The sequence below is a fragment of the Vicugna pacos genome, chromosome 6 (assembly GCF_048564905.1).
Source record: "Vicugna pacos chromosome 6, VicPac4, whole genome shotgun sequence".
Classification (NCBI taxonomy): domain Eukaryota; kingdom Metazoa; phylum Chordata; class Mammalia; order Artiodactyla; family Camelidae; genus Vicugna; species Vicugna pacos.
In genome coordinates, this window is record NC_132992.1 from 49,447,420 (window position 1) to 49,474,299 (window position 26,880).

The 26,880-nt window shown below is 34.6% G+C and overlaps 1 protein-coding gene and 1 long non-coding RNA gene across 14 annotated transcripts in view; one reads left to right on the plus strand and one right to left on the minus strand.

Moving 5' to 3' along the window:
• Nucleotides 1–18,765, minus strand: part of LOC140697123 (uncharacterized) — a 33,363-nt gene extending 14,598 nt beyond the window's left edge. For 2 of the 3 annotated variants that reach the window (XR_012073948.1, XR_012073947.1), the window contains exons 1-2: nt 18,655–18,765; nt 16,982–17,089 (exon numbers count right to left, since the gene is read on the minus strand). This is a non-coding gene — a long non-coding RNA (uncharacterized lncRNA). Of the gene's footprint in view, nt 1–487; nt 644–16,981; nt 17,090–18,654 lie in introns of all 3 variants that reach the window. The other variant, XR_012073949.1, reaches the window with a different exon arrangement.
• FANCM (FA complementation group M) overlaps nt 1–26,880 on the plus strand; it is a 765,839-nt gene that overhangs the window by 303,907 nt on the left and 435,052 nt on the right. The window lies entirely within an intron of this gene.

The following is a 26,880-nucleotide window of genomic DNA, read 5'->3' on the forward strand; positions in this document are numbered from 1 at the left end:
GGGAACAGTGGGCTCAGCTTGGATCATCACACTCGGCTATTTCAGCAAAATTACCAAGACTGCCATTCAGTCTCTTATTTGAAGTTAACAGTTGAAGGTACTCCATCCTATATTACATATTGGCTACAATATCAGAGTATTATATGCAAAATACTAGTATGCTATGCAAAAAGGAAGCAAGGTGTGACTTGGACCTGTAATATTCTGGGCTACACTAGTATTTCTGCCACATTAGTATAGGAGCAAGTCTTGAGAGTAGTCTGATGACATATCAAGTCACCAGAAGCCTATTTTTATTGTGTTAATTGACTTGGAAATTGCAGCTAAAATGATTTACATGCAGTTGAAAAATTTTCCTGTCAGTATCCTGTTTACTAGCCTGTGTATAGCGTAGATCTCAAAGATGTTAGAGCAGTTTTCAGTGTGGAATGTGAGAAGACTAACAGCAGCATTTTAAACAAAGAGGACTTGGGGTCTGAGCACTTACAATTTTCAGTGTGGCAAACAATGTCTTTGCTTTGTCTTATTTGATAAGGCTTTTGATGTTGGCACATCTTGCACATCACTGTGAGAAGGGTTTTTATGATACTTTCTTCTCCCCGCTCTCTTCTCTCTCTGCCTTTTTTTCTCAGTAGTTTAGGAACTTTGGTTTAAAAACAATAAATAACAAAATCATTTAGCTTATTTAAATATAGGGAGGAGAGCTAAATTTTAATCTCAATGACTGCTAAATCAATAATAAAAAAATACAGAAATTAGAGGATAAATTTAAATCAGTGATCCCACTTCTTTCCTGAATAGGATGAATCCTCAAAATGTGGTGATTTGTTGGGAAAGGTTTCTTTCGCTTCAGAAAGTAACTTTTGCTTCTTTATTTCCATGCTATACTTTTGATAGGGTGACTGAATATAGTCATGAACTCAAAAGTAGATTTATAAAGAAAAAAAGTGTCCCAGATAATAGTCAGCTAGTTGAATTCTGCCCTATTAGTACAGTGGGAAGAACAGTGTTGTATCTGTTTGGTCTTCCACATTAAAACACTTTGTTTCTTCAAGCTAGTGGGATTCAGCTTTTGCATAGAAGTGGATTAACCACAAAGCCCACTGAAAATAGCTTGCTCAGCTGCTGCCAAGCCTTGAGCCAAGATAAATGCCTTGCAGCCAGATTTAAATGCAGCCTCTGCATTAAAAAATATTAAAATACTTAATGGCACAAGCTTATAGAAGATACTCAAGTTTCATTCAAGTTCTGGCATCTGCAAGTCTCTTATGACTTTCCTATTTCCCTTTTGCTTCAGGACATTGAAATGAGTCTGACTCAGAGACAAGATATGCATATTTATATATGTTTTATAAGAACAACTAACCTTGAAAAATGCAGAATAACTCAGAGAGGGCTGAATTATGCTTACTTTTCAAATTCCCAATAGTCCTTTATTTTCTGAACAGTGATTTAAAGTCCTTGTGAGTGAAGAGCTTTCGAAAGGGGTGTTTATTAATGTGCTCGACATATTTATTTATGACCTAATATATTTTAAAAACAGCATGTGTCCTAGATTTGGAAAATGTCATTATGCTTTTTTTAGTGTCATTTTACTTGCTTTGGAAGACATATTCTCAGTAAGTATTTTAATTTTAACTGGAGAAAAAGGAGGAAAGATAAAAAGAAAACCCACCAAAGTGTTTTTAGTGCACAGTTGTTTATTCAGAATTCTGTTTACTGGAGTCTCAAATAGCATTTCTATAAATCACACATGCAATGATAATTGATTTTTATAGTGATGAGTTTTAGTTATTATTACATATTGAACAACTTCTGAATCATTAAAGAAACATTATGATTAGATTTGTTTTAGTGTTAAGTGTTTAACATTATATATCCTTTCCGGGTACAGTATCATTCATGGAGATGGCCTTCCTGCCTAGGGAAGCTGGGTAGGGTGTGTTAAACATCCATTATGTTAGCAAAAGGGACCTTCTTTCTCCCTAATGGCTTCATATGTGTCATAATATTTTAGAGACATAGGTCTGGATAGTAGCTGAATCCATCCTGATCATGTCTAATTTTAATAAATCAGGTCTTTGGCTCAGTTTGGACTATCCTTTGCCTTGCTCTCCCCACACATCTGCCCCCTTGCCTCCTTCCTTCCTCAATACACCTCTCACAAATTTAGAAAGATAATATTTCTAAAATATACTTTTATTTGTGCATATCTGCTCATCAACCTGCCATGTGTTCCTCTGTGTCCCTTAACCCCGATTTTCAGTCTCTTTTTTGGTTGGCATCCAAGTTTGAGGTGGTGTTTAATGGAGGATAGAAAAAAGTGTGAAGAGAAGAGAAAAAGTTGATATGGGTAAAGAGGAGATGAAACAATTAAAAGGGATAAATATGGGTTCTTGGACAATGAGAACAAATGATTTACAGTTTAGTTGGTTTGTGTGAAACTTGGAAATATTGTTGGTTCTCTACCTATGGGTTCTACATCCATGGATTCAACCAGCCGCTGATAGAAAATATTTGAAAAAAAATTCCAAAAGTTTCAAAATGCAGAACTTTTTTTGCTGTTGCACACTGGCAACTATTTATATAGTACTTACATTGTATTAAGTATTATGAGTAATCTAGAGATGATTTAAAGTGTACAGGAGGATGTGCATAGGTTATATGCAAATACTACGCCATAAGGGACTTGAGCATCCATGGATTTTGATATCTTTGGGGGTCCTGGAACCAATCTGCCTTGGATATTGAGGGATAATTTATATTGTCTTAAGATTCTTAAGATGGTTTTATCTAGTTTAGAATATAAGCTGGACTGATTTCCTTCATTATAAATTATGGACAACTTCACTGCTTTGGAAACCAATAAGTGATGATCCAGTTAAAATGTTTCTCCAATATTATTGGCATTTTGATTTTCACTTATGCACAAATACATCTGATATCTAGAAAGATATAATAGTCTGAGAGCCTGTCTTCTAGAATCAGGCTGGAAAGTATCATTTCACTCTTAGGTCCCCATGTGACTGTGCCCCTTGGATAACAGAATAGATTCTGTGAAGAGGTATGAGTTGGGCAAAACAAAACTGTGAGATTGGGAAAGTTTTCACTTACCACGTTTAACCTCCCCTGGTAGCATTTTACTTTACTTTCCACCCTCCCTGTAACATCTTGTTGTCTCAGCGTTTCCTGCCTTTCACTTTTACCCAATGGGAGCTTCCTCTCCTAAAAAGGGGAGGTTAACAACTTTATTGAATCCTACTTATATCAACTTTGTTTACATTTTAAACCATGTTTATTGTAAAATAAATCACAGATACAGAAAACTACCCAAATGTATGGCTTAATGAATTATTATAAAGTAAGCATCCCTCAGGTCAAGAAATAGAACTTTCCTAGTGACTCAAGAAGCTGCTTCCATTTGTCCCATCCTAATTAGCACCCTTCTTCCTCTTGCTATTATCTTGGCTTTGATAGTGATGACTTCCTTGCATTTTCCTTTTTATAGTTTTATCACTCAAATATGTATCCCTAGACACTCTATTTTAGTTTACATTTAAAAAAAAATTGATGCTTGTCATACTGACACATGTCAAAGACTTTTAAGTCTTTTAAAAATCTCTGTGTTCTTCTTCTATCCCTTTCATTCCCTTATGTTAAAAAACTTGGAAATTTTGATATGTAGAATTTCCCATATTAAAATTTCTGGATTTTAATGATGCTACCCTTTTGGTGCAGTTCAACATGTTTCTTGGTCATAGATATTTCTAACACATAGGCTGCTAAATCCAGAGGGTGGATCTGACTCAGGCTTGATTTCTTTGTCAAGACTATACATAGTATTTGGAATGATTATAGGAGGTACATGTCTAGTTTTCTCCCTATTTGTGATTTTTAAGCAATTGTTGATGTTTAATGTCTATATCAGTCATTCATTGGCAGTTGTAAAATGATGTTTTCTAATTTTATCGTTTCTTCTTGCATTATTTATTGGAATGCTTTTATAAAGAGACATTTCCCCTCATCTCCCATTTGATTATCTGGTAGTGCAGTTCATATCAAAAAAGCTAGATAAATGTTTGTTGCTGTACCTTTATTTACTAGTTTTCAAGATAATGAGTTCCCTATCATTATCGGAAGGTGACCAATATTCAAAATTTTATTATGAACTCATAAATTTAAACATACTGATAGATTTCAAGTCATTGCAATTTGCATTATTGTTGAAGCTCACATACTTTATGATTAATTTATTTAATCCTTATCTAGTAAGATAGTCATTATTTTCTGTCTAGGGATGGGTTCTTCATTAACTAAGTCTTTTTTTTTGATAAAGTTTATTATTCTATCCTCTTTTATTTCCTGCTACAGAATGTAAAGGCTTTATTCTATTGTAATAAAAGAAAGCTATATCATTGTAAAAATACAGAAATTAAAACTAATTTCTTCCTCTTGCTATTATCTTGGCTTTGAAGCATTAAAAGAGAAAATAAAACTAATTTATAATCCCACCACCCAAACTAATCACTGTTACATTTTGGTAATACCCTTCCAGAGTTTTCTGAGCATAATATATAGAAATAAGATCTTGCTCTTTATTCTATTTTACGGTAGATTCTATTTTATGATATTTTTAAAAATCTGTATGTTATAAAGATACTTTGATGTTAATAAATATAGGCTGTATCACTACTTTTAATGTATGAATATCAATTAATTGATATTTAGTTTCTATTTTTCCACCCTAAATTATGATATTGAATAATTACTGAAAATAATGCTGTGATACATAATTACTTTTGTATTTGAGGTGCAGGACATTTCCTTACCCAACTATATCTCCTTAGAAGTTTCTGAATGGGTAGTAGAATACAGAACATTGCACCCACCCCTCCCCCTCCACAACTGAGGGATTAATCTAGGGTTCTATATGGCCAGATTCTATAACCCTAGATTGTGGCTTAACCCAAAGTGATGAGATGAGTAGTAGCAATCAGATTTCCTCTTAAACAATTTATAATTGTGAACTAATAAACTGCTGTTGTCACTGATTGCTTAAGTTGGGGGCTGTAGCAGCCATACCTGACCATGTGCAAGCTGAGGATTAAGAAGAAATAGCGGGTCTATTGAAACAAAAGATGGAGTAAACATACAGAGCACCTATTATGCACCACTCACTGTTCTAGCTGCTTGGGACACATCAGTGAATAAAACAAAGATCTCTGTTTTCATGAAGCATATATACTAGAGGTGAAGGACAAGAAACAGCTAACATTTTAAATGAGCAGTATAGCACATTGGATGCTACAAGAGGAAGGAAAGGAGAATAGCAAGAGGGGGATGGGAGCACAGATTGTCGGGATGGTGGATATGGCTCTTGTGAGACAAATGGGGAAAACCACCGCTTTGGTTCTGCCAACTTTTGAGTTAATAGTTTCAGTTTGCATGAATCCTGCCCAGCTCTACTCACTTATGGAGCTTGGCATTTGTGACATTTCGGTATCCTTCCATAAGTCTTTTTTATTTAAACTAGTTTCAATCTGTTTCTGTTCTTTTCAACTTTGAGGAAAACATTCTTATGTATTAATTTGGGGGCACTTATCCAATTATTTTTGTAGGGTCCTATAAGTGGATTAATGAGTATGCATATTCAAATTTCTCAGATACCTTATAGCTGAATTTGTCTTTTAGTTTCCTAACTACCAGTAATATTTTGGGAGATGACAAATATTTACGGCATATTGACAAACATAATGTAAATCAGACAGGATCCGATCAGAAGCCAGAAACCATACCAGTCATTTGAGCACCGAAAACTTGATATAAGAAATTTTTTTCATGAGATACAAGGGGACTGACTACTAAAAAAAGATAAAAGAAAACCCCAAAATCTGTAGAGGTAGCATCTGTAGAGAGTGGCTACCTCCCTGAGAACTGAGGGACAAGTCAACAAGGAAAGAACTGAGAGGAAGGTCCTGCAAGGCTGAGAGACCTTTGAGGAGAGGGTGTGGCTGCCACTGGACCACGCTGTTTACCACTGTGGTGAAGAAGGAGTGTGATGGGAAATACTCTTAGAAACTTTAGAGCCACTGCTCCTGTGGTGATCCTTGCCAATAGGCCCCCTGCTACACTGCCAGGAGTGCCACTTGCTGCTGGGACCCCTGCAGGTCCTCTCTTCTCCCTCTAGCCTGGCAGGGTCCTCCAGGACTCTTAAATGGCTGTGCCTAACGGTGAGCCAAGTAGAAGAGAAGTGTAGTTTGCACGGGAGAAACAAGGTGGGTTTGGAGGTAGGCGGCAAGCTATTAATACCTGCAAATGTGGTCAGTGTATTTTTTAAATCCATAAACAGAATAATTTTGATATACTAGAAAATAAGGCCTCCAAATGGATTCTTTCATGTTTTTAAATACAAAATAGTGTATTTGAGTATAATCCTATTTGATCTGAAGCTATTTTAAGCATGAGAAAAGTTTCTAATATTTTAAAAATTCCATCTTTGGTCTATAAGTCTGTATCACTATCTGGCAAAGTGATGAAATGCTTTGTTCTACCATTCAGTTTTACCACCCAAGTGAAGACCAGATAGTGCTTGAGTCCAGAGAGAATTTTATTGATTTAAGTTTAATACTGTGTATTAATCTTGCTGTGAACAGCCTTTCCTACTCATCAGATTCTCTATATATGCTTACAATTATTTTCCATGTATAATCTGCAAGTCTTTTCAAGTACATTTGTCTCATGGGAACCCCAAAGCTCTAGAAACATTTTTTAGTGTGTATTTCAGTAGCTGCAATTTCAAGGTGCAGCTGCACCTGGTGAGACCATCATGATTCATCTGCTGTCTCTTAGAGAATGTAGTGAATTGTCGAATGAACTAGGTATTTTTCTGTATTTATTTCTCTCTTTTTCATATTGCATCTGCTCAATAAATTATACTAATGTAAAGAAGAAAATTATTCTAAAATGATATTTTGATGAGTGTTATTTATATAGAATAGTCATAACCGCTGATTTTTTTTCAATGAGCAAAAGCCAACCTCTTCTTAACATCCCATGTTACACAGCCTAAGTTCTAGCTCCCATTATGTCTCAGACTATTAGACTAGCCTAGTAAACTGTCTCTGGACTCTGTTCTTACTGCCCCAAATGTCCTCTATACTTTTATCTGTGAGGTCTTTCCAAAAGAACTGATCTTGTTCCATATTAAGCCCCCAAGATTGCTCCTCAGTGACTAAATTACTTTCAAGGCAGACAAAGTCACATCACCCGCTGCTCACTCCATTTTGCTCTTTACATCAGTTTCCTGACCCACTGGCTATTTTGTACAAGTGCATGCTGTTTTGTGCTTAGCGGATGTCTACTCGTCCTTCTAGACCCAAATGAAGGGTTGTCATGAAGATACCCCTGATACTTGGGAAGAGTTGTTTAATCTCTGCCGTCAGGGTTTTATTGTAGTGTTTATTCAGACATTTCAGATATCTGAGCACCTACTTTGTACAGGAGAAGAGAATAGAGACAGGGTAAAAGATGTGACATTTTAGGTAGGATTACTGACTTCTCTGAAGTAATGTTGAGCAGAGAACTGAATCAACTCATGGTTTGAGCCATGTTCCTCTCTGGGAGGAGGAGAGCATTTCAGGTTTAGGATACAGTAAATGCAAAAAGACTTGAGGCAGGGATGTGCTTTGATACAGAAAGAATAATATGGAGGATGACTGGCAGGAGAAAAGGGAGCAAGTAGAAGAGTAGTTGGAGGCAAGGTTGGATACTGGGGTAAGAGTGAGGGCAGATCACATAAGACCTTGTAGCCATAGAAAGGATTTTAGGTTTTATTCTCAGTGAGATAGGAAGTGAGATATTGTATAAGAACATCTAAGATTAAATCCCTTTCCCCCATTTGCTTTCATAGCAGAAAATAAATTAATTCTTTAGAACATGACATTGTCTAATCAAAATTCTTTTCACTTTTGCAGTGAACCCTGACATGCAACAATGGGTTAACCTGCTCTCTTGCCTCTTGTAGGTGGGAAATATATTTTGGTGAAAAGAAATGATGATTCTTGGAAAAATCAATTTCTTCTTATCAAATCCCTGAAAATGACAAAGGCTTACAATTTTTGCAATTCCTTGGAAAATGGCCTTGTAGTCAGTAGTGGTTTTTGATCACATATTAACCCATAATGCAAATTAAACTATTACAATAGCCCATTGAATTTTTTTTATGATCACCTTGTGTTTGAATACATGAGCTGTATTTGTAATTTAAATTACTTTAAAAAAATTCAGAGTCAAATTTTGGCAGCAACAAAAATAGAAACTGAAGTATACAATTGTTTTCAGTATGGAAAGGACTTTTTTGAAAGAGATAAGATCTTTATCATTTTATGGAATGAATTAATGTATAATTTGCATAACTTTTGCAACTTAATGGAAATTCTAAAAGTAATATAAATATATAGGGTATAAAATATCTGGAATTTTAACTGACTTTAAAAATAAAATAGATATTTGAAAATTATGTACATACTTAAGATTAAAAGCAAAGTCTATGTTGGAAATTATATGTGAAAGTCAGGGAGGTAGGAATCTCAATAGTCCTATAGTGTATCCAATCACAGTTGGCATAGTTATGGCATTCACTTCATAATATGTAGCTAATTCCAGTTTCAATATGAATTTCAGAAGTTCAATACTGATACTGTGAAACTGAATTGAGTCTATCCCTGAAGAGCTATATTAACTTCTTTTTAATAACTGAGGATGTTATATGACTAACTCTAGACCTACCACACAAATTGATCAATAAAAATTCAGTTTCAACATTAAGGTGACAACAAAAAGGTTCAACTACATAAAACTGTACCATAGAGATTTGAAGTGCATTAGAATTCAGTGGTGGCACAGATTTTAGTTCACATTCATGTTTTTACTCCTAAAAATCTTGTACTCGGTGCAAAAAGGTGGTGATGAAGTGGGTTTCCCTGTTTGTTTACAAGCAGTCACACCAGAAAAGGAGAGAGAGGATAAACCAGAATGAAAGTTTCTCAGAAAATATTTTAAAGAGATACCCTTCCTTACCCTTAAAATGTATTAAATGTAGGTTTTTCAGTTTTGGATACTTGGTGTTTTGTCAAAAAAATGAAATATTTATTTTCTGTTTAAAGTCTCATATGTACTTTAAGGCTTCCATGCTTCCCAGAATTTCATCTGAGTTCCAGAAGACATTAAATATAAAACTAGATTTTTTTAAAAAGTTGCTGAATTAGTGTCCTACAAGTTAGACAAAGTCCACATTATCCAACTAACAAACATCATTTCACTGACAATTCTTTTCTGGAATTCTTTGGTATAGATGTATGTGTATGTGTGTGTGTGTCCATGTATACATGTGTATATTTTCAAACAACCAAATAACTTAATATTAAATAAGAATAATTTGTGTAATGTGACCTCACCCATCTACTTAGAGTAATAACTTTGAATAAAGAGAGGCAGTGAATTTGGCCAGAGGGGAGGACTAACAGAGAGAACAAAGCCTGTCTTCAGTGCACTTTGATGTGGCCCAGCTACCCGGTCACACTGTGAGCAGGAGTCCCAGGAGTTCCAGCTCCTTAGTGTACTAGCTGTCAGCTTATCACCAGGCAAATCAGCCTGCCCAAACCTTTTGTTGTGATGTGTTCTAATCCCAGTGTGCCACACTTTGTCCTGCCTCAAAGTGCCTGGGAGAGTTTTAGGAAGAACTTTGGAACAGAAACACTTTGTTGGGGTGGGCTGAGGGTGGAGGTGAGGTGGTGGTGGATTTTTTTTTTTTTTTAATCTCAGGGGGCATATTTTCCTATGTCTGTTTAGCCTCCAGTTCCCTTTATTATAGGCAAAGAACACAAGACAGAAGATTCAGAAAAATAATAAATAATGCACAAACAGGGTTGTAGCAAAGAGGCAGTAAAAATTGGGAACTGGGGAAACCAGAAAAGAAAAATTCTTAAAAAAGAAAATTACCATAATCTTGTAAGAGAACTAGTAAGAAGGTGAAGGGATAGGATTAATTATAGAGATAGAAATACTGAAAAAGAAATAGAGAAGGTAGATGAACAAATATCTCATTTATCTTCATATTAAGTAAAGCAATTTTTCACAGTTCACTAATATGATAAATCATTTTCTGGCAAATAAGAAAAATTTGCCTGTGATGTTAGTTCCCTTAACAAAGGAAATGTTCAGACTTTCTGATTCCACATTTTTTGAACATTGACGGTTATGCTCACATGGCTTGGCCCTTTAGAGATGTTCTTTTAAACACATTTCTCCTGCTAATCAACCCAGCAGGCCTTGAAGGTTATTAACACCGGCCTACTTTCCAAGTCCTGAGCTCAAGCCCCAGGGTATCCAGTTGTGTAAAGAAACACAGGTGGGGAAAATGGTACCATTTCTGTGTCTTTACAGGGAAGAAATCATCCCTGTTAATTAAATGAAGAGTTAGAAAAGTGCTTGGCGAATTGTTTGTAGCTCTCCTGTGGGAAGAGTTTTCTTTGTCATGTCTTTGGAAGTCAAGGCTCCAGTTCAAGTTTTTCTTTTGTGAATTAGAATTTGAACTCATTTCATTAAGGAAAATTAAATCTCTACAATCAAATCTCCATTATAAATGAAACTCATACATCTCAAATGTAGGTTTGGACTAGCTACCCCTCTACTCTTAATTATAGCTCTAGAGAAATGGTTTGGAGATTCAAAGTGGTGGAATACATCAGAGTCAGAAGCCCAAAGTTAATTTGATTCTTCACTGCCATTTGTGTGATCTCTCTTTTATTATCTGCTACAAACACTGGGTCTTGAAAATAGCCTTTTCAGGCAGCTCGGGTTCCAGACTCTGGACCTAGTACTCCTGTAGTCTGCATGTTGCAGAAGAGTTGGGTGGTTTATACCACATGGCCATTTTGCACATTAGGGACCATGGATGCGAAGCTCTGGAATATCAAAGTAAGGCTTACACTATTTCCTAAATAATGAGAAAGATCTTGAATTTTGGAGCTAAAGCTGGGTTCAAATTTCTGCTCCACCTGTTTCTAATTATGTGACCTCAGGAAGATTATTTCTTCAACCCTCATTATAAGGAGAACTTTGTTCACTATTCGTGTCATCTGATACATTGCCAGGCAGCTGGTAGGCAATTGATAAATAATAGCTATTTTATAATTCAGGTATTGATTAATAAAATATTGTCCCTTTAAGTCTTTTCTTAGAATTGAAGTCATCTAAGGTTCATACACATCTCCATTCTTTACTCAAGTACTCAGATTCAGGCATATGGGAGAGATGGTTTTTCTTTGTCTTCAAAGTATTTGCATGCAGTTTTTCAGAGAGAAGGTATTAAGCTGCATTTTGAGCCTCACTATCTCCAAGGTCATTTTCTAATGCTCCCCCACCCCATCCACTTTTTACGGGGGAGAACTGCATATTGTTGCACTTTGATTTTCTCTACACTGTTGCAGCTGTTGCATGAAAGGCTGTTGACTTCTTTTTCTTCATCCTTTATCCCAGAACTCAATACAGGCGTATATACACTCCTCCACCCAACTCACACAGTAGACTGATGACTTCTCTCCTTCATAATCTCTTTCTAACCAAGCTCTCCTTTGCATTTAGAGCCCCTAAATTAAACTCACTCTCCCCTGGCCATTGTTACCTGTGTTGGTACAAGTAGTGATTGCTTAAGGCCACTTAAGATTACCTTTTCAACAGACTGTAATTCTTCCAGCATTTTTATAACTTGGATCCTGCCTAACTTTCAAAGGTGCCAGGTTTCTCTTCATATGAATATTGAAAACACATTTAACAAAAATTTCAAGCTATACTGATGATCTTTCACATTAAAGTCATTTGTTTCTGATGTTGTAATCACATAACATACTTCTATTAAGTACTAAATTTGTAAATATAGATGGCTGTTTCTGCAGTGCTATAAGAAATAGAATAAAATTAACAAGAAAACGTATTTTGGTTATTGACCAGGCTTGAGAAAGAGTATGTTTAAAGCAGGGACTGGCAAACTGTAGTCTGTGGGCCAAAATCTGACCCACTCTCTGTTTCTGCAGGGCTTGCGAACCAAGAATGGTTTTCACATTTTTAAATAGTTGAAAAACATCAGAAGAAGAATATTTGGTGATACTTGAAAATGATAGAAAAATCAGATTTCAGTGTCATAAATAAAGTGTTATTGAAACACAACCACTCATTTGTTTCATATCGCCTGTGGTAGCTCTCATGCTACCTCAGCAGAGTTGAGTAGTTGCAGCAGAGATCGTAAGGCCTGCAAAGTCTAAAATATTTACTATCCGACCCTTTATGGAGAAAGCTTGCTGACCGCTGATGTCTGGTATAAAGCACTCCCTGTAGGGAATCTCATGTATTTACTTTATGATTTATATTATACTTTCATAAGTATTTAAGCTTCTTCTGTGTTATTAAATGATTTGTTGAAGATCACAATATTAGTGGCAGAGCTTGAGTTTCACATATCTTCTCAATTAGACCACCATTTTAAACTTAATTTAATGAAAAAAAAAAAAAGAGAATGTTCATGTTGGAAAAAAACCTGTCTTGTTAAAATACACAACAATTTTTCTCTTTTATCTGTTTAATAGGATTTATTCAGACCCAGGGATTTTTTGAAGTAATTTATAAGAACCTTATCCTTGGATTATTTACATATAATAGGGTTGGGAATAAGCATATTCATGAACTAACCGGTGAAATGTAGAGGGAGTCTACCATATTGAGCTGTTGAGATTTTGTACACAGAGGCACAAGTTTGTACATACAATGAATGCAGCAGAGAGATTAGTATTATGAAATGTAGTTAACCTGGGCGAGTGTTAAAGAGTAGTATTTTTATTCTAAATTTTGTGATGTGTGATTTTAAATTTTGTTATAAAGATTCAAAATGACATCAGACATAAAATGAAAAGTGTCAGAAAAACTAGAATAAGTCAGTTTTATGTCTTGTCTTTTGCACTATTTCTGAATAAATGATATTAAATAAACGGTAGTTATCATTTTTCAGTAGAAAACAATGAATTGAAAATTCTGCAGGTAGAAAAAGAATATTTGTAGAGTAAATGACTGACTAATTTTACAGTCAAACATTGATTATTTTATAATCAAGCATTGTTTATCCCCTTTTGGCTTAACCTTAATCTGATGTGATATAAAAAAAAACTGTACTGTGATGTAGCAACAAACATTAAAAAACCTTTTATATTAAGGATAATTTCAAACATACGCAAAAGTAGAGAGAATAGTACAATGAGTCCTTTGTGTAGCTATCACTCCACATCAATAATTATCATCTTAGGGCCAAACTAGTTTCATTTTTAAAACGCTTCCCCCCAACACTTGATTATTTTAAATCAGATGCCTGTAAATAATGTCTGTATGTATCTCCAAAAGGTGAATACTTAAAAAAAATAGTAACATTATCACACCTGAAAAATAATATTGTCAGGATACTAATAAAGGACATGCATTTTAAATTAGTTACTATTTCTCTTAAATCTATAATTTCCCTGTCTCTCTTTTTTCCCTATGTAATATTTTTTCTCCTTTTCCAGTTTTATTAGGTAGAATTATTACAGTTTGACTGCGCATATACATTATATTGCATGTAAATTCATGTATACAGTATACTGTACTTTTTTTAGTCTACATGTATGTACTAATTATTGTTTCTAAGACAATATTTTATTAATCAATACCTGAATTATAAAATAGCTATTATTTATCAATTGCCTACCAGCTGCCTGGCAATGTATCAGATGACATGACTAGTGAGCAAAGTTCTCCTTATAATGAGAATTGAAGAAATAACCTTCCTGGGGTCACATAATTAGAAACAGGTGGAGCAGAAATTTGAACCCAGCTTTAGCTCCAAAATTCAAGATCTTTCTCATTATTTAGGAAATAGTGTAAGCCTCACTTTGATCTTTAGCTTCTTAAACTTATATAGTTATCAAAGGAATAAAGCCAACTACAAAATAAGAATCGACAGAATGCAGTAATCCAATCATAAACGACAGTCAAATGTGCTTATATATAATCAAGAAATCAAAATAATAATTAGTTCATTTGTGTCCTTATTAGTATTGTTATTATTTTTAGATTCCTCATATAAATGATGTCGTATGGCATTTTTCTTTCTCTTTCTGACCTACTTCACTTAGAATGACAGTCTTTCAGGTCCATCCATATTGCTGCAAATGGCATTATTTTATTCTTTTTTATGGCTGAGTAGTGTTCCATTGAATATATGTACCACATCTTCTTTATCCAGTCATCTGTTGATGGGAGAGGGTGTGGAGAAAAGGGAACCCTCCTACACTGTTGGTGGGAATACAGATTGCTGCAACCACTATGGAGGACAGTATGGAGGTTCCCTAAAAAACTGAAAACAGACTTACCATGTGATCCAGCAATCCCACTCCTGGGCTTGTATCTGGAGAAAATTCAAAAAGACACTTGCACCCCAATGTTCATAGCAGCACTATTTAAAATAGCCAAGACATGGAAACAACCCAAGTGTCCTTCCCTATTTAATATTTGTTGAAGAAACCAGGGTTTTTGTCCAGTAGGGTTTACTGCATTGTTAAATTTTGCTGATTGTACCACACTGGTGTCATTTAACATGCTCCTCTGTCTCCTGTATTAACTATAAAAGGTATTTGGAAATAAAGGATTGATCAAATTCATGTTTAGTTCTAGAACAAGACTACCTCATAGGAGGATCCATCAGGAGGCAGATGGATATCCTATGCATCTCTCTTTTTTGTGATTTAGAGGCCTTGCTGATTGTTGCCTAGATCTATTATATCATTAGGGTGACATCGAAATTCTATCATTCCTTCTTTATTTATTAGTTGGAAAACTTCTGTAAAGAGAAACTTCTCATCAACTATTTGGTTACCTCAAGTATAATTTGTATAGAAAAAATATAAATGTGATTTTTTCACCTAGTATTCTCTAGAAGTGTCCTACAAATATATATGTGTATATATTTATCTTTCTAGTGAACCAATTGATTTAAACATGTTTTTAATCAATTACAGTTACTATTCTTAATATTGCTCAAAATGTTCCATTTTTGGTTAGTGAGAGTTTAGCTACAAATTTTTAAACATATTTTAAAAAGTTCCCTTACTATATTTATGTGTGATTTTATTTGAAGTTCAATTTAGTTTTAATGCTTTATCTGTATATATGCAGTGAATTTCTCAGTGCTTATTGTTATTCAACTAAGAATTAAATAAGCCTTTTAATTTGAGTTTTGTGCGAGCGATGGCAATCTCCATCCTTCTTCTAGCAGCAGCCCTTCTTGAGTCCCCTGATCAGCTCACCCTGATCAGGCTCCCTGCTTGTCTGCTTCTCTCACTGTTTCCTTCTCATATGATGTAGCCTGAAGCAGTTTTCTGCAACCCCAAACGTCTAAGACAAACGGAAATGTTCCTGTCAATAAACAGTAGATTGAAAATAAAGAGATTTGGTTTTTGTTCTGACTTTGGCACTAAGTTACCATTTGTCAGGTTGGTTTAGATCAGTGTTTTCCCTCAAAATTGTATTCTGTGAGATCCCTTGTGAAAAGGTCTTGTTTGCGTAAACTTGGGACATAATGCCTATAATTTCTTTGCCTTGGTGTGTCACTAGACCTGTTAGCATAAAAGGCTCTCAGAATTTTACAGGAAAGAAATCCCTTTAACTTGATATAACTGTGCAGTTTCCTACATCTGCTTGGCCACAAAGTCATCAGTACTGCTATCCTGTGCCTCTAGAGTTCCAAGGAACACTTTTGTTGGCGATGTTGAGATAGTTAATGACCAGGTTTCTCCTAATTCTGAAAGTTTGATTGTTATTATGCAATGTATCAGAAATCAAAATTGTCTTTTCTTCTATGTGAAACCTGCTTTCCCTCTTGGGTCTTCCTCTGCTCAATCAATGAAGCTGACTTTATCTCATCCCAATGGGAAAAAATTGTCCTGGATCACAGACTTTAGATTAGATGTGAATTTTGGTAGCAATCATTTTCTAAAGAGGCCTAGAGAGAAGTAAGACTGGCTTTGTCAAAGTAGGCAAAAGGAAACTCTTAGGAAGATTAATGTAGCATTGGAGTATTAAATAATTAACTTAGGAAAATGAGTTTGAAGTCATACAAAGTAGAAGATTAAAATCTAAACCAGGGCAGTTATAGAGGAAATAGAAAATGGAAGAAGGAAGTTACTCTTTACCAACTGGGAGGATTTTTGACTCCAATACACACATTTAGCATCACCAGGGCTTTTGGTTTATGGACCTGGGAATGATGCAGCATTAGCTCTGCCACTAGCTGGGTCACCCTCAGTGAATCATATGGGCCACAGCTTCTTTATGTGCAAAATGAGAGTGTTTCACTAGATGATTCCCAAGGTTCCCTTCTGTTCTAAGTCAGTGATCATTATGAAACATGTTTAAAAAGCTTCTGTTTTATATACTATTGGTGTATAGAGAAAATAAAAAAGACTTCCCTTCTTCCCAAGAATCAGTTTGAAATATAGGGATGTAATTTTCCTGAAGATGTTGGTAATGTGCTTGGTGGAAATAGCATGGCGATAGGAAAAGAGCTAGTGACAAGAAGTTAGAATTAAAAGAAAGATACAGTAGAGCTTTAAAAATCATTTGTTGCTTCTCCACTATGAACAAAGGAACAAATAATTTGAAATAATTATTAGCATCAGAGTAATAATGCAGCAAATATTCTGACTGCAGATAATTTTGATTATTTGCAGGGATTATAAAGACAGAAAGCACAGGAACAGGCAATAGCAGGGGAAGAACATGGACTCTGGGACAAGCAGAGCATTTGAAATAACTTTCTGCTCTGTGAAAAAGACTTCTGGGCAGGCTGGGACATCATTTCAGATTTTTTAATTTTCCATTCCCAGCATGTTCTTTTACTGACCTTTTTCTTTTTAATTACATTCGCATTTTATCCAAGCCAACAGCTTCAGAATTACTGTGCTTTTCGACTCATGAAGTCGCTTTACAAATAGAGCATGTCTGGGTTCCTCTGTGGCAAAGAGAATTGGAAAAAAAAGTTAACTTTGATTTTGTGGCAAAATGTCTGTAAAAACATGGCAAAACTTTGTCATAGTCCCACACAAAGCAGCTTTGTTAAGCTGTCTGATCATGACTCTCCCCAAACTAGAGCTTTAAAAACTCCTTAAAAATATTTACTAGCCCAAAGCAATCAAGGGTAAATGACCTTAACGAATACTTCTGGTGACCAACTGGATACTCTTGTGAACTCAAGGATCCAAAAAGTAGTCCAAATATTCAATGGTACTAAATTGAGCAACAGATTTTTTATTTCTCACCTTAGGCCTGCAACACTATTGCATAAAGCAGTCAAGAGCAATGTCCACTTTTAATATGGTATTTGCAATTCAAATGTTTTCCTTCTTCAGTTTTAGTCTGCAATTGCAAACACCACATTCCCTTCTTGCTTGTCATATCCTCAGGGCTTTGTTCTGCCACAGCTTTCCATGGTAATTTATAGAACCTGGTTCACTTTGTGTCACCACAGGTCATAGATGAAAATGGAAACAATTTGCTGTTAAGAAATCTTTCTGAAACAAAATGCAAATAACACATTGAAACAGACTAAGGCTATTTTGAAAGAGCAGTGTAATATAATTATAGCAGTTGTATTACAATAAAATTTTTTTTAATAGACTCTCATTCTCTCTCTCATTCTGTGTGTCAAAGGATATCCTTCTGTTTTTTTAAATTAAAATACTTTTTCTTAGGAACTTTTTATTGATTTCTGTTTTTCCCAATTAGTTAGCTTCAAGCCTCTGGACTGTGGTGGGAGTCAGGGAGACCTTGGAGTTATTCCCAAGGGTCTGCAAATCCACCTGTACATCAAGCATTGTCCTTATACTGAATGACCTGTTTTTCACATATGTGGAGCATTATTTTTAAATATAGCAGGTGTGATTAAGTTTACTTAAAACTGAAGTAAAATCATAGCATTTTTTCCTCTTATGTACTTGCTTACTAGGTTCTCAAAGCATCATCTGTCAAATCAGTATTTTCCATTGTAATTCTAAAAAGTTTCTAATACTCCTAGTTGTGAACCACTTCTCTAATATGTTGAATAATTAGGATTAAATTGGTCATTAAAAGAATTACTATGAGTTTCAAATATGATTTTTTTAAAAAGCAGGGCTTCTTAATCGTGAGTTCATGGAAATTACTTGCAAAATTTTATGTGTACAAAACTATGCTCATTTTTTCTGAAGAGAAAATTCATAGCAGTGTTCATCCAATTAACAAAAGTGTCTGTGACCATAACAAGATTGGGAACTACTTTTTAGGGTGAGAGAGAAACCTGAAAAGGGTGAGTACACTCTAAATTTCCTTGAAATGAGCAATATTTTTAAAAAATGAAAAAAAATCTAAGTCAGCAAGCATGAAAAGCTTTTGTAGATTGTGTGTAGGAAAGAGTAGCATATTCCAACAATAAATTGATTATACTCTTGTAATTACCTAGAGATAAGGAAAATTCAGATATACTATTCATTCTTTCAGAAAAATATTGCCAACACTAAGCTGTTTTTATAGTTTACACACTTTTATTTTGCCCCCTGTGTTTGTGTCACCAACCCTTCTGAGTCGATTCCCAACAAGCGTCCTTCTGCCTGGTGTCCCTCAGGCCAATAGAATGAGACTGAGCTGGGTTCAGAAACAAGGGAAAACTTTATTCTTTGATCAAAGAATGGAGAGGTTTGGAGCTCTGGCTCCAGAACACAAGCGCTGCGTTCTCCGCGCAGGCAGTGGGCGGGGCTGCTCCAGCGGGATCTCGCAGTGGGGAGGGGGCGGAGTTCTCGAAGGTTTGGCGCAGCTCCCGCTCCGGGACGCAGTGTCGCAGACGCGGTCTCTGCACACGGCTCCCCGCCGCCGCCATCTTGAATTGCGTGTGAGCCCAGCGCTTCTGCTCACCGCTGGTCGAGCTGAGGTGTCTGAGACTGCGCTTCTGTGCAGGGAAGTGTAATCCGATGGGTTAGGTGCAGGGCCTCTGCACTTGGACCCCTGTAGGCAGGTAAAAGTAGGTTAGCCCAAAAGAAGAGGTTAGACCTTATCAACTACGTTCCGTCTTACTTTCCTCTGGGGGATCTCCGTGGGCTTTGCTGGTGACCTAAGAAGCTATCATATACTGGAAGAAATACCTTCGACCACAAGTCGAAAGGTTGGTTTAAATTTGTTTTCTTCTGTTGCTTGATCACTTAATATTGGGAGAACAGGTTGTGATGCTTATTCTAAGAGTGGTCTGTTAATTAAAAATAAGTTGTACTGGTTGTCTGGTTTTGAATGATCAAGACAACTAGGTAAAATGACTACCCAAAATGCTCCTGTTTCAACTAGTCACACTGCTATCAAGTAATTATGAATTTAATTTCCCTTTGCGTCAGTATTTCTACCTGTGAAACAAATTCAAGCATATATTGTCATTTACTTAATGGAAATGCTAAAAAAGAGATACTATTTGTAGACATATAAAATTCGGAAGATTAAAATATGCTTTGTAGTTCCTAGAAAATTCACATTTCCTCACCAGAAAATAAAAAGCACATAGACCACGCTGTCCATGGTCTACATGCTTTATAGGTAGTGTGACATCTTGGATTCCAGACCTATGCTTCTAAACCCAAGTTGCCTGAGCTATAATTTGGGCAGAGGTGGATTTTCCTTTCATAGTGCCCATGTCGATAATAAAATGTGTAAGAACACAACATTTTATTTTCAAGCATCAGTCAAAATTGTGCCTTGTCCAGTCACAAAATAATATGCTCTAGGCTTTTAAATATCACAGATTTTTCTCAACAATATTTTACCTTGAGAATACATATGTTCCTAACTGGCATCTTTTAAAGTAATTTCACAATGACTTTTGACTAATGGGCTAAGATTTTTTTATATTTTAAAATACTTTAATAAGCTAAAATGTACTTATAGTGAAATGCATAGATCTTTAGTGTATGATTCAATGAGTTTTCACAAATGTATACACTTATATAAACATAACTTAATCCAAATATAGAACATTTCCACCTCTGCACAAAGTTCCCTGTACACAGCATCCCCGTAGGTGACCACGGTTCTGATTTCTATCACTATAGAAATCAGAGTTGTACACGAACTTATGTATATAAAATAATATAATATGTACTGTTTTGTGCTTGGCTTCTTTTCATGTACGTACGTTTTTGAAAGTTGTCCTATTGCCTTTATCAGTAGTTTGTCCCTCCTTTTTCTCTTTCTTCATTATGTTTATACCAAAATCCGCTCTCCTATTGGTAGATATCTGGACTGTTTCCATTTTTTGACTACGATAAAGCTGTTATAAACATTTTTGCACAAGTCATTGTATAGATATGTTTTCATTTTTCCTGAGTAAATATTCAGAAGCAGAAATGCTTAATTATAGACTATGTGTATGTTGAATTTTATTTGGAAAATTCCAAGCAGTTTTCCAAAGTAGTTGTACTATTTTATAATTCCATTAACAATATTACGGGAATTCTAATGGATCCATAGCTTCGTCAACATTTAAGGTTGTTAATCTTTATAATTTTAGCTATACTAGTGAATGTGAAACAATATAATCACTGTGGCTTTAATACACAATTTCCTGATGACTAAAGATGCCAGATACTTTTTAATATACTTTTTATTTCCTTTTAAATGTAGTCTTTTCCCCATTAAAATTTTTGGGCTTTAAAAAAATAATATGTAGCAGATTTTTTTTTTTATGTATTTGGACACTTGGGTGTGTGTGTGTGTGTGTGTGTGTCCTGACTTGCCATTTTTTTAAACATATCTTAAGAAGCACAGACTTCTGAAGCTTTGACATAAGGTCCAATTAATTATCATGATGGCTAGTGCTTTTTGTGTACTCTTTAAGGGTCCTTGCCTTCCCCAACACTGTTAACAAATTCTGCCAAAATTTCTTACAGATTTATAGTTTCAGCTTTTATCTTTGGGCCTATGAGATGTCTTGAATTAAACTTTATTTTGGATTGAAGTAGCTTGCAGTTTGGTCTGTTGTTTCATCACCATTTATTGAAAACACTCTCCTTTCTCCACTGACCATGTAGGTGTTGGTCTATTTCTGGGTTCCCTTATCTATCCCAGTGATCTATTTTTCTATCCTTTATACAAATGCCACACCATCTTGATCACTATAATTTTATAGTTTTGAAATCTGGTTGTGTAAGTCCTCCAACCTTGCTTTTCTGAAAATTATTCTTTTCTGTCTCAAGTCCTTTGGTAGGTCTTATACAGTTTAAACTTATCTTGTAAATTTATCTAGCAAAAAACAGTGGAATTTTTATCAGAATTTTGATGAGTCTGCTATTTGATGATTTGGGGAGAATTGACGTTATTTCAATGTTTGATTCTTTTAATCCATGAACATGTATCTCTCTATTTGTTTAGGTCTATATTAGTTTCTTTTAAAGTGTTTTATAATTTCAGCATGCAAATATCTTGCAGTTTTTCTTATTGCAGATGAAATTATTTTAAAATTTTATTTTTCAATTACTTGTTGCTAGTATAGAGAAGTTCAATTTATTTTCTGTATTAACTTCTTACCCTACAACCTTGTTAAATTTGCCTATTAGTTCTAGTACTTTTTCTGTAGTTTACTTAGCATTTTATATGTAACATAGGATACATTTATCTAATTTTTATTTCTGTTAATAAAAACATTTTAATACTTTCCAATTTTTACACTTTTAATTTCTTTTGTTTTAAAATCACACTGACTAGATTTCCTGAACTTGGGAAACAGAGGATATTATTCAATGTCATTGATATATAATATTAGCTATAGATTTTCATAGATGCCCTTTATCAGATTGAGAATTTCCACCTCCATTTTTAGTTTGTGAGTTTTTATCTTTCATTGGTGCTGAATTTTGTCAGTTGCCTTTTCTTTATTATTTCAATATGATCAAATATATTGATTTATTTTTTAATATTAACCATACTTAGTTATGATATATTCTGTTTTATATATTTCTAGGTTTTATTACTTAAATTTTGTTTATGTTTTGTGTGGGTGTTGATCCATAATATTTTTTTCTCTATAATGTTTTTTGTGATATTTTGATAGTAGGATTAAGCTGGTCTCTTCAAACAAATTGTTACGTGTTCTCTTCTCTATTTTCTAAAAAATGATTTAATGAGATTCTTTTTTTTTTTTTACTTCCTTAAATGTTTGATAGACTTTATCAGCAGAAACCATTTGGATCTTTAGTTTTCTTTGTAAGATGATATTTATTTATAAATTTAATTTCCTTGCCATATATGGGGCTATTCAAATGTCCTGTTCATTCTTTATCAGCTTTTAAAGTTGTACCTTTGAGACAATTTGTTCTTTTCATATATTTTGTCACATTTACTGGCATAAAGCTGTTCCATATTTGCTTAATTTCCTTTTAATGTCTGTATGCTCCCTAGTCATGGTGCTTCTTTCATTTCTGATACTGATAATTAGTATTTTGCCTTTTTTCCTTGTTTGCTTTAGAAATTTATCACTTTCATTATTCTGTTCAGAGAATCAACTTTCAAGTGCTAATTTTCTTTATTGTCTTGTTTTTTCAGTTTCTGTCTATATCTAAATTAATAATTTTTCTATTTACTTTGGGTTGAATTTGCTTATTTTTTTCTAGCTTCTTAAAGTGGGAACTTAGATTATTGATCTCCAGCTTTCCTCCTTTCAAATATAAGTATTTAGCTATAAATTTACCTTTAAAATACCAGTTTAACTGCATCCCATACATTTTATATATTGTGCATTTATCAAGTTAAAAATGTTTTCTAATTTTGCTAGTGATTTCATCTTTAACCTCTTATTTATAAGATGTTGCTTAATTTATTTGGAGATTTCATAGGTATATTTATTAATTTAAATTTAATTCTCTTACGGTTAGAGAGCATCCTGTATAATTTCAATATCTTAACATTCATTGTGAATTTATGGTTCACTGTATGGTCTATTATGGCGACCATCATACGTATACTTGAAAAGAATGTTTTCTGTAGACATTGGAAATAATTTTCCACACGTATTAATTAGGGCAAATTGGTTGATAGTGTTGTTCAAGTGTTCTATACACTTATTTTTTATCAGGGGTTATAAGAAAATAAAATATGATTATATTAAGTGTATATTCCTGTTTAATTTTAGACTTTGATAAAGCTTTATGGCAATTTATTTATAAAACATGGCCGTCTGTTTTTATGGAGGAAAGGTAGCACACAGGATGCAGTGTACTGTAATTCAAGGAACAGTGGAGTGAAAATCAGAAATCCCAGGTTAATGTCTCAGCTATGCTACAAGATCCATTCTGGAGCTATTATTCCTTGAATTGGTAGCTTTTCATTTTCAGTGCATTTTTCTTTGTGGTGGCGGGGGGAGGTATAAATCAGAGAATCTTGCCATACCTTTTGTTTACCCCGTGTTTTCCTTTTGCCTGAAGTTTCATTGTAGAGCAGTATTCATTAGTTCCAGTAATATTTATTGATCTTCAGCTATTTTCAGGCACTCTTACGAATATTTGGATAGATATATCCATGAGGCAGATCAAATTTCTGCATTTCTGGAGCTTTTATTCTCATGAGGAGAAATAGTAAATAAGTAAATTATGTAGTATGTTAGAAAGTGATAAATGCTGTGGGAAACATAGAGGAAGGTAACAGAGATCGGGGTTCTGGGTTTGAGAGTACCAATGACAAACTGTCAGGTGGGCACAGACTTAAAAGGAATAAGATAGTTAGCCAATTGGCTTTTTGGAGAAAGAGGCTTTCAGGAAGAGAAGACAGTCATTGTAGAGATCTCAAGGCAAGAGAATGCCTTATGACATATATGGAGAACAGTAAGGAGGCAATTTTGGTAGATTAGGGTGAACAAGGAAGAGAGTAGTAAGAGAAAAGGTCTGGGAGAAGCCAGGTCACAGAGGACTGTTGAGCGATTTTAAGGACTTTTAAAAAAATTTCAAGTGAAATGGCTTTTACTGAGAGAAGTGTCACAATTTTACTTTTATTTTAAAAGAATCATTGCAGATATATTGATAATAGACTATAGGAGGACAAGGATTAAACAGAAGGATATGTTGAAAGCTATTGCAGTAATGTAGCTGAGAATTAAATTTGGTTCAGACTGTGATGATTGAATGAAGTTGATGGGAAACAGTCAGATTCTGAATATATTTGGAATATACCACCAACAGAATTTATTTACTGTATATGGAGGTTGAATAAAAGAGGTGATTCAAGGATGATGTCAAGTTTGTTAGCTTTAGCAACTAGAAGGACAGAATTAGCATTCAGTGCAATGGAAAATGTATTTCTTATGGAGGAAGGAGAGTAGATACCCGTATTTGGAAATGCTGAGTTTGAAATGATGTCTAGGTATAAAGTAGGCATTTGAATATATGAATCTGGAGTTTGGTAGAGAGGTCTGGACTAGATATATAAACTGGAATGCTATAAGCATAGATATATTGAGATGGGGAAAAGGAGAGGATTAAGGATGGATTCTTGGGGCATTTCAGATTTAAGGGGTCTGGGAGAAGAGGGTTAACTAGCAGAGAACACTGGAAAAGAGTGACAGGAAAGGTAGGAAGGAAAACAAAAGAATGAGCTATCCTGGAAACCATGTGAAAAAAACGCGTATCAAATAAAGGCTGACGAGAGGCTTTAACAACAATGAAGGCTATGTGACTTTTGAGCAAGAGCAGCTTTTGGTGCAGTGTGTGGCAGAAGGTGAGTTGGGAAATCTGATAATGAGAGTTTTGCTGCAAAAGGAAATTAAGAAATGGGACAGTACTTGGTAGGGAAGTGTAGTCAGTAGGATTTTTTTCTTTTAAGTGGGGAGAAATTACAAGCAATCTTAAAGACCTGTAGCTGTTATTTCTATTTATTTATTATTTGGATATGCCTACTTCATCCCCAAAAGTCTTTGAGGTGGGTTACAAAAAACAAAACAAACAAATTTAAAAAGTAAAACAAAATAACAAGGGGAACATTCAGTAACCTTGCCTTTTATAAAGCCTTGAAATTTATGCCCCCTAGGAAATAGAGTAGACATCAGTTTGTATTATAGAAGAGGAACATAGTTATTTTTTGTCTAGGTGGACAGAATAACTTACAGTGTAATGACCAGGATGCTAGGTTGTGTTGTGTTGAGGTGTGTGTGTGTGTGTGTGTGTGTGTGTGTTGCTTTTGTTTTTTTACCATGAGACACATATACATTATGGAGTCCTATTCTCGGTTTGTGAATCACTTTTCTCTTGCTGACATTAGAAGTACATAATTTTGATATCTGTTTTGCCTAGCTGCTCTCAAAATCTTATTTAAAGTTATATTTCTTCTTGCAGTTAAAATGGCATAATTACGTGTTGGTTAAATTACTTTTTCATTTATAAGTCGAGTTCTGAAATGTTACCTGGCTTTATAAGCAGACACAGAGTAGCATTTTCCTGCTTTTTGTAATTTATTCTCAAGATGATGCTTTATCAAACTGAAAGTTACTTTTAAAATCTTACAATCTTTTCCCCCAGTTTTATTGAATTATTACTGTTATAGAGCACTGTATAAGTTTAAGGTGTAGAGCAGAATGACCTGACTTACACATATTGTGAAATGATTACCATAGTACCTTTAGGTACATCCGTCATCTCATATAGATACAAAAAAAAAAAAAAAGAAAAATTTTCTTTTCTCCTTGTGATGACGATTCTTAGGCTTTACTCTCTTAAGTTTCACATATACCATATGGCATTGTTAACTGTAGTTGTCATGTTGTACATTGCATTCCAATACTTATTTATCTTATTGGAAGTCTGAACCTTTTGACCACCTTCATACAGTTCTCCCATTTCTTACCTCATGCTTCTGGCAATCACAAATCTGATTTTTTTTCAATGTATTTTGTTTTTTTCCTTCCTCCCTCCCTCCCTCTCTCTGTCTCTCTTTCTTTGTTTCTGTAAAATTCTGCATATAAATGATAACATACAGGATTTGCCTTTTTCTGTCTGACTTATTTCACTTATCACAAAGTCCTCAAGTTCCATCCATGTTGTCGAAAATAGGATATCCTTCTTTTTAATGGCTGAATAATATTCTGCTGTATATGTATGCCACATTTTCTTTATGCATTTATTTGCAGATGGACACTTCGGTTGTTTCCACACCTTGGCTATTATAAATAATGCTGCAGTAAACATGGGGGTGCAGATATCTCTTCAACATGGTGTTTTTATTTCCTTTGGATGTATTCCCAGCAGAAGAACTGCTGGATCGTTCAGAAATTCATTTTTAAAATTTTTGAGGAGCCTCCATACTGTCTTCTGTAGTTACTGCACAGGTTACAGTCCCACCAATAGTGCACCACGGTTCCCTTCTCCCACCTCCTTGCCAGCAGTTGTTATCTCTTGTCTTTCTGATGATAGCCATTGTAACAGGCATGGGGTGATTTCTCATTGTGGTTTTGATTTGTATTTCATTTATGATTACCCATGTTAAGCACCTCTTCATGTACCTGTTGGCCATCTTTATATCTTTTTTAGAAAAATGTCTATTCAGGTCCTTTGTCCATTTTTTAATTGGATTTTTTTTTTTGCTATTGAGTTGAATGAGTTCTTTATAAATTTTGGATATTAAATCCTTATTAAATAAATAATTTGCGAATTTTTCCATTCCATAGGTTATCTTTTCATTTTGGTGATAGTTTATTTTGCTGTGCAGAAGCTTTTTAGTTTGATGTAGTCCCACTTGTTTATTTTTTATTTT